The sequence below is a fragment of the Canis lupus genome, chromosome 6 (assembly GCF_003254725.2).
Source record: "Canis lupus dingo isolate Sandy chromosome 6, ASM325472v2, whole genome shotgun sequence".
NCBI lineage: Eukaryota > Metazoa > Chordata > Mammalia > Carnivora > Canidae > Canis > Canis lupus.
In genome coordinates, this window is record NC_064248.1 from 8581774 (window position 1) to 8591201 (window position 9428).

General features: G+C 44.1%; 1 pseudogene; it reads left to right on the forward strand.

The window, feature by feature from the left end:
* The first annotated feature begins 291 nt into the window (after window positions 1-291).
* Window positions 292-642, forward strand: LOC125755200 (dynein light chain Tctex-type 3-like; annotated as a pseudogene).
* Window positions 643-9428: the final 8786 nt, after the last annotated feature.

The window sequence follows — 9428 nt, forward strand, 5'->3', positions numbered from 1 at the left end:
AGAATCTGCTTCTCCCCTTCTCTCTCCCTTTGCTGGTGCTTGTGCTTGTGTGCTCTATCACAATTAAATACATAAAATCTTTATTTTTAAAAAAGATGTTATTTATTTTTTCATGATAGAGAGAGAGAAGCAGAAGCAGGCTCCATGCAGGGAGCCCGATGCGGGACTCGATCCCAGGCTCCAGGACCACGCCCTGGGCTGAAGGCAGACACCAAACCGCTGAGCCACCCAGGGATCCTCCACATAAATTCTTTAAAAAGAGAGAGAGAGAGAGAAAGCTCTGCTCCACACATGGAGGAGTGCCACCGCCACTGTGACAGGTTGGCTTCAAAGCTGACAAAGCCAACTATATCGTTGAAGAGTATATAGACAGGGTCTTGGGTGGTGAAGATACTAACCAAAACAATATCAACCAATGGACTGCAGGCATAATGGAGCAATCCTAAACACATTTGGTTAAGTTGGGAAAAGCCTATAAATATATCGTGACCATTGTGCAGTGGCTCAGAGGAGTGCATATGGCTTTCACACAGCCAGCTCATGTTTTGATCATGCGCATCTGATGGAATCTGTACTGTAAAATGGGAGAACCCAGCCATGAACTGTATAGTCAATGTTTTCACCACTGCTATTGTCCTGTGACAGACTAACAGTGTTCAGCCAAAGCCATTAACTTAAAAATTTGTCACTGTATCCTTTCTAAAAAGGATAATGGTTACTTAATGTGCTAGATGACAAACATGCAAGAAACGCTTCAATGTTATCAATAATCTCATAGCAAAATGGCAGATTATCTCATATTCTATGTGACATCATTTTAAAAAGAAAAATTTTATGTTGGTCAAAAATGAATACAGAAATGTGGCACAACATAAAAATACAATGTCCTATTTTCACCAGCTTTTTGCTAACGTGTACCTATGGAGATGGGGAAATCCATTCAAATGATAAAATTCCCTTTCAGCTAGAGATTTTTAAAATTTCAAATTCTTGAATTTACACTTGAGGGCAAATTAAATCCAGGAACCTGGGGCACCTGGGTGGCTCAGTGGTTGAGCATCTGCTTTTGACTCAGGGCATGATTCCAGGTTGGGATCAAGTCCCACATCGGACTCCTCTTGAGGAGCCTGCTTCTCCTACCTGTGTCTGCCTCTCTCTGTGTATCTCTCATGAATAAATAATAAAGTCTTTTAAAAAATAATAAATCTGAGAACCTGAATTCCCTAGTTAAACAAAATTATGTGATTAAAAGTACATGGCTCTAATAATTGCCTTACAATTCACTCATTTCATGTAGAGTTCATTTCTTGAGTTCCTATTATGACCATATTTCTCTCTTAGCACTATAGTTACCAGTGTACTGCTCAAATTCTGAGTATCTTTTAGCACTTGTTAGCTGGACAGCTAACATATTTGGGGAAGAGTTGCCTTACAGTAAGAAAAAAGTGAATCTGAGTATCTGTATAGAAGTAAGCAAAATGAAAATCACTTATTGCTCACAGAGAATTATAGATGTCATTTTAAAAGTTGCTGCTAGCAAGTAAAAAAAATGCGTAAAATATGTAACTCTTAATTAAAGGCATTAATAGCAGCCTAGCCAAGGAAGTAGTAAATTTTGTCATTGTTTTAATTATAACCATCTGTAAATAATTTTTTAAATATTAATTTATTATTTTAATGGGTGAGGGGTAGAGGGAGAGGGAGAGAGAGAATCCCAAACGGACTCCCTGCTGAGTATGGAGCCAGACTCGAGCCCAGTCTCACAACCAGAGATCATGACCTAAGCCAAGATCAAGAGTCAGATGCTTAACCAACTGAGCTACCAGGCACTCCTCATCTGTAAATAATTTAAACAGTTATTACATGAGTTCAAATTGAGTAGAATAAGTAGACTATAAGTTAGAAGTATGCAACCAGGGGGTCTGGGTGGCTCAGTTAGTTGAGCATCTAACTCTTTTTTTTTTTTAAGATTATATTTATTCATGAGAGACACACACACACAGAGGCAGAGACACAGGCAGTGAGAGAAGCAGGCTCCATGTAGGAGCCTGATGTGGGACTTGATCCCAGGTCTCCAGGATCACACCCGGGCTGAAGGCAGGCACTAAACCACTGAGCCACCCAGGGATCCCCCTGAGCATCTGACTCTTGATCTCAGCTCAGGCCTTGATGTCAGGGTCATGAGTTCAAGACCCACATTCAGCTCCATGCTGGGCATGGAGCCTACTTAAAAATAAATAAGTAAAATAAAATAAAAGTATACAATCATTAGCAGGTTAACAAACATCTCAGGGCTTATGAAATATAGTTAAATTTATTAAGATAATAAAAGATAAAAATTAGAGTACATAGCTGGTCACAAAATATGAAGTCAATCTGCTTATTTGACCTGGAAAACAAAATTAATTGTATGTATTATCACTAATACTAACACATACAGGGAGTGGAACCATGATTCATTGCATTTTGGGGAGAAAGAAGGGCTTGGTATTAGTACTGACAATATTAGCATAATATTCTTGTCAGAATTCTATGTGCATGTTCGACATTTGGCAAAGAAACAATAATTGTAGGCATGTCTGGATGGTTCAGTGGTTGAGCATATGCCTTTGGCTCAAAGTGTAATCCTGGGGTCCCAAGATCAATATCCACATCAGGCCTTCCTGTAGGGAGCCTACCTCTCTCTCTGCCTGTCTCTGTCTTTCTCTGTGTGTCTCTCATTAATAAATAAATAAAATCTTTTAAAAAAAAAGATACAATAATTGTTCCATATTTAAGAGGAATGTTGAGAAAATACAAGGATAGAATTTCATGCAGTGATCTACATTTTGGGCATGTCTAAAATTCTCACAGCCATTACCCATATTTTACTTCATGCTGCTGGCTTCTGTGCCCTTGACAATTACCATAATGATCAAAATAATCTGTGTAGTTAAGGCTTGCTTTTGATTATTGTTATTGAAGGTTGATTTTAAAAGAATAATAATAAAAAATGCCTCAGAAACTTGCTATCTGTGCTTTTACTTTTTAATTAAAAAAATCTTTTTTAGAGAGGGAGACGGAGAGAAAAATAAGAGGAGGGATAGAAAGAGAGGGATAGAGAAAATCTCAAGCTGACTCCATGCCCAGTACAGAGCCTGAAGCAGGGTTCAGTCTCACAACCGTTAAATCATGACCTGAGCCAAAATCAAGAGTTGGACGTTTAACCAACTGAGCCACCCAGGTGCCCCTGCTCCATTTTTATTTAAAATATAGTAAAGATTATCTTCCTATGCTGAGAAAGAAAGAAAGAAAGAAAGAAAGAAAGAAAGAAAGAAAGAAAGAAAGGAAGGAAGGAAGGAAGGAAGGAAGGAAGGAAGGAAGGAAGGAAGGAAGGAAGGAAGAAAGAAGGAAAGAAAGAAAGAAAGAAAGAAAGAAAGAAAGAAAGAAAGAAAGAAAGAAAGAAAAAGAAAAAATAGCAAGAGGAAAAGGAGGAGAAGATGGGGTTTGGTTTTGGAATAATCAATGTATGCACATAATACAAAACTTAGAAAATAAGACTTTCTCCTACCTTACATCCAAATTATCCTTCTCTAAATCAGCTACTATTACTAGTTTCTTGTGAAGGCTTTCAGATATTATATACATCTACAAGCACTTAAAAAATGTATAGTTGGGACACCTGGGTGGCTCAGTGGTTTAGTGCCTGCCTTCGAGCCAGGGCATGATCCTGGAGTCCCAGGATCGAGTCCCACATCGGGCTCCCTGCATGGAGCCTGCTTCACTCTCTGCCTGTGTCTGTGCCTCTCTCTCTCTCTCTCTCTCTCTCTGTCTCTCATGAATAAATAAATAAAATCTTTAAAAAAAAAAAAAAGTTGTGATTCCGGGATCCAGGAATCAAGTCCAGCACTGGGCTCCTCACAGGGAACCTGCTTCTCCTTCTGCCTATGTCTCTGCCTCTCTTTCTGTGTGTCTTTCATGAATAAATAAATAAAACCTTTATTTAAAAATGTATGGTTGCACACCATACACATGGCTCTGTGTCTTGCTATTTTCATTTATTATCTTGAACACCCATAGCAGCACATATTAAGCTGTCTCCTTCTTTGGAATAACTACACAGAGCTCTATAGTATGGATATACTATAATTTATTTAATTAAATAACTAAATAATGAAATAATTAAATGTGTGGTGAGTGGAAGTTTGTTCCCCATGAGCTATCCCCTCTGGTGCTAATTAAATCATTAAATCATTAAATGTGTTGTGGGTGGAAGTTTGGTCCTCATGATCTATGCCCTCTGATGCTAATCCAAGACTATCTTACATTACGTGGCAAGAGGAACTTGGTAGGTATAATGTTACCAATCAGTTGACTAATCAGGTCAAAGAGGAAGATTGTCCTGGATTTTCAGGGCAGGTCCAACACTAGCACAGGAGCCCTTAAAATCAGGGGGCAAGAGCAGAAGGGACTTAGAGAAAACCAACAAAGGCAGGTCTTGTCACTTGCTAGGGTGAATGTGGATATCCTTGTACTTGTATGGGTATGTGAGTGTATCCATAGGGTAAATTCCTACAAATAGAAATTGCTGGGTGAAAGAGCATGCATCTTTGATATTGTGTTATTTCTTTCTCAAAGACTTTCTATTGAATTGTACCAATCTGTGGCAGTGCCTGTTTTCCACACTCTCGACAACCAGTATGGCTACCTAGCCTTTTGATTCTTGGCAATTGCTATGGGTTGAATTGCATCCCCCTGGCTCCTCTTAAAAAATTCTTTTGAGGGATCCCAGGTATCTCAGCAGTTTAGCGTCTGCCTTTGGCCCAGGGCATAATCCTGGAGTCCCGGGATCGAGTCCCACGTTGGGCTCCCTGCATGGAGCCTGCTTCCCCCTCTGCCTGTGTCTCTGCCTTTCTCTCCCTCTCTCTGTGTGTCTCTCATGAATAAATAAATAAAATATTTTTAAAAAATTATATTAAATTCCTAACCCACAGGACCTCAGGATGTGACCTCATTGGGAGATAGGCCTTTATAGAGGTAATCAAGTTAAAATGAGGTTATTAGGGGGGGCCCTATCCATTATGACTGGTGTCCTTATAAAGAGGAGAAATTCAGAGACTACATCAAAATAAAAAAGCTTCTGCACAGTGAAGGAAATAATCAACAAAACTAAAAGACAACCTATGGAATGGGAGAAGTTGTTTGCAAACAACATCTCCGATAAAGAGTTAGTATCTAAAATATATAAGGATTGATATAAACTCAATACCCAAAAAACAAATAATCCAATTTAAAAATGAGCAGAAGATATGAATAGACATTTTTCAAAGAAGACACATAAATGGCCAACAGTACATGAAAAGATGCTCAATATCATTTATCATCAGGGAAAAGCAAATCAAAACTACAATAAGGTACCACCCCACACCTGTCAGAATGTCTAAAACCAAAACCAGAAGAAACAGCTGGTGTTGTTGAGGATGTGGAGAAAAAAAGAACCCTTATGCATGGTTGGTGGGAATGCAAATTGGTGCAGCCACTGTGGAAGACGGTATGGAGGTTCCTCAAAGGTTAAAAATAAGGGCAGTCCCAGTGGTGCAGCAGTTTAGCGCCGCCTGCAGCCCAGGACGTGATCCTGGAGACCCGGGATCGAGTCCTACGTCGGGCTCTCTGTATGGTGCCTGTGTGTCTGTCTGTCTGTCTGTCTCTCTCTGTCTCTATGAATAAATAAAATAAAATAAATAAAAAAAATCTTAAAGGTTAAAAATAGAGCTACCCTATGATCCAGCAATCACACTGTTGGGTTCTTACCCCAAAATTACAAAAACACTAATTCAAAGGGATACATGCCCCCTGTGTTTATTGCAGCATTATTCACAATACCAAACGATGGAATCGGCTCAAGTATCTTATTGACAGATGAATGGATAAGGAAGATGGGATATATATGACAGAATATTATTCAGCCATAAAAAAGAATTAAATTTTGCCATTTGCAAAACACGAATGGAGCTAAAGAGTGTAATGCTAAGTTGAAATAAGCCAGAGAAAGACAAATACCATATGATTTCATTCATATGTGGAATCTAAAAAACAAAACAAATAAAGGGAAAAACAGAGAGAGAGGGACAAAGTAAGAAACAGACGCTAACTGCAGAGAATACACTGATGGTTACCAGAGGAGAAATGGGTGAGGGGATGGATAGAATAGATTAAACAAAACAAAACAAAATTGGCAGAAATTTGGAGCCCAGAAACAGACATACACAGACAGGTAAGACAACGTGAAGACACATAGAGCGAAGATGGCCAGGGGGCTTAGGGGATGCATATTCAAGCCACAGAACCCCAAGGATGGCCAGCAAGCCCAGAAGATAGAAAACAGGAGGAAAGATCTCCCCCTAGAGTCATCACACGGATCATGGCCTTGCTGACTTCTTGATTTTGGACTTCTGACCCCCAGAATCATGAGACAAGATTTTTTTCTGTTGTTCTAAGCCACTCAGGTTGTGCTAATTTGTTATGGTAGTCCAGGGGGAGAGACTCTTTCTAGGCACCTGTGGTCACAGCAGTGGGTTCCAGGGGAGAGAAGTCAGTCGTGACCCCCAGGAAGGCTCAGAGGAAGACATAGACCTTGTTGATGGGGAGGGGGAGGGTAACCACTGAGTGCTTGTTTCTTACACTCCCTTGGGAGGATGACAGTAGGGTGGTGGTGAGGATGTGGGTGAAGGCACTCAGGATGGGGAGGAGAGGAGAGGGCAGAGGGAGATGACTGAGCACCCATGCCTCTGACCTGTTTGTGCTGGGTGTGAGAGGTGAGAGGGACTTGCCACGGCTGGACAGAGACAAACTGGACCCAAGATGTTGTGTTTCATTGACAAGCAATTTAACCAGGGTGTGCTGGAAGGAAGGGCCAGGTGGTCATGAGAAGGTGTGCCTACCTGGAGGAGCCAGGTGAAGGCCACTAGGCTCTTCTGTGAGGCCCACGCCCCACTCAGACATCCCCAGCCCAGTAACCTGAGAAGGGATGTGGCTCTGCGTCCCCAGGAAGGGCACACAAGAGATTCAGATGCCACTCAAAGCTGGCCATGGCTCTACAGACCAGCTGATGCCAAGCTCACAAAGGGGACCAGAGAACAGGAGCAGAGAATCTGTAAGGCTCCATTTTACCAAGGGGAAGACCGAGGTTAGAAGTGCAATGAGCCACAGCACGCAGAATGTGGAAGAGGCCAAGGAGAGGGGAGAAGGAGGAAAGGGGAGGAAGAAGGAGGGGAAAGATGGGCCAGAAAGATGAAACAGAAAGCAAAAGAGGAGGGCAGGGTGGTGGAGGAACGAGAGAGCTGGAAACATCTTCCCGAAATAAGGGCCATCACAGTGCCTAAAATGGCATTTATTAGAGATAAGGCACTAAGAATCTGGACAGCATAGTCAGTGCCTAGGAAGAGGGTGTCATTCTTATTACTAACAAGGTGACAGCTCCAGGTGCCATCACATTGGGAGTCTGTGCCAAGTGATGGCAGGGTTCAGGTCAGTGAACCAGCCCTTTAAACCAAGCCACTCACTGCCCCACCCTGCCCTAGGCTGCAGCCCCCCGTCCTCCTCCCATACCTCTTCTTTTGCCCCAAGAGCCCTCAGGCTGGTCTCCAGAGAAAGCCCTGCCTCCTGTGAGTGGGTTTGAGCCAAGGAGGCCACTGGCTCCCTGCCCTCACCCCATTCCTTCTTTGGAGAAGAGTTGCCCAAGGTCTGGGGCCAGGTGACTGGGAGCCCCTTCTGCTCCTGGTATAGTGAGCTTAGGGTAGGCAAAGCCCAAGACATGGCAGTTTGAGTGGCATCTACAGGGCGCAGCATGAGCCCCCTACTTTTGCCTCCAAGTCCACTGCTAACCCCACCCCGGCCATCCCAGGATGGCGTCTCAAGAGAGTGAGAACCTGAGGCCTGTAGTTTGGTTTCTGCCTTTTCCCCTCCTTCTTTCTCTAAGGACAGGGGAGTGGCAGAGGAAAGTCCTGAAGGGTCTGACCAGAACCCCTTGTCAACCTCTGCCAACTTGACCCCAGTCCCCATGGCCATGGAACCCTTAAAGGGTTCAAGCCTTGTACTTTTTTTTTAATAATAAATTTATTTTTTATTGGTGTCCAATTTACCAACATACAGAATAACACCCAGTGCTCATCCCGTCAAGTGCTCCCCTCAGCGCCCTGCCTTGTCCTTTAGGGGAAGACAGTGAGGCCAGAGATAATCTGAATTGCACCATGGCGCACAGCTGGTTCACCACAAGATTAGAATCTGGGGCTCCCAGAGTGCCTGGGTGGCTCGGTGGTTGAGTGTCTGCCTTTGACTCAGGTCGTGATCCCAGGGTCCTGGGATCGAGTCCCACATCAGGCTCCCCACAGGGCCCCTGCTTCTCCCTCTGCCTGTGTCTCTGCCTCTCTCTTGTCTCTCATGAATAAATAAATATAATCTTTTAGAAAAAAGGAATCTGGGGCTCCCAAAACCCCATCTTGTGCCCCTTTGGCTACAGCAGTGGCCCTTTCCCTGTTCTTGGCTGCCCAACAAGCCTAGGACATCCTCAGGGTACTAGGCAGGGATGAGGTGATACAGAAATGGCCAGGACGAGAGTCATAGCAGAGACTTCAGACATTTGTCCCGGTCATGCAGGGAAGGCCTAGATATTTGGTGGGAGGTGACCAGGGGTCAGAGGGCCACGTCCACAAGGTAAGAGCAGACCCTAACATCAGTGAAGCATCTGCCATATGCCAGGGGCTGTGCTAATCCTCCGGTCCTGACAAGTCTGAGCTCTTATTCTCATTTTAGAGACTAAGCAGACTGAGAGACTAACTTGTATGCACCCAAAGGCCTAGCTCTTCTCCCGAATATAACCAGGAGGAGAGGGTGATGGGCATGAGCTGAGCTCCGAGCAGAGGATCCCCCGACCCGTGCCCCCCAGAAAGCAGCCCTCCCTCAGGCCTGGGCAGACTCGGGGTTCACTCACTGAGTCCAGCAGCAGCATGAGGGAACAGGAGCTGGATGGTAAGGAGCAGCAGGCAGAGCATCACAGTCACCAGTCTTGACATCGTAGCTCTGAGGGTAGTGGACCTGCTGTGTACCCTCGCAGGAAAGGGCAAATGAGTGTCAGCCAAGGAACCCCAGTAATAAATGGGCCCCAGAGCCCTTTGATCCCTGAGACTGGAGAACTGGGCCAGCCCACCTGAGTCAGTGTATGAGCTTCTCATCATTGGGGGTGCGGACTTTATTTCAGGCCAAAGGGCAGAGGGAGGGGAGCCCCTCCCTTGCCAGGCAACACACAAGCACACAAGCTGTCCAATTTTTCGCCCCAACAAAAGGGCAGGCACAGGGGCCTGAAGCAACCTGCAAGAACAGGGAAGACCCGTGGGGGGAGGCGGTGGGCAGGGGGGACGGAGCAGAAGACGCTGGGCCTGTACCAGGGAGGA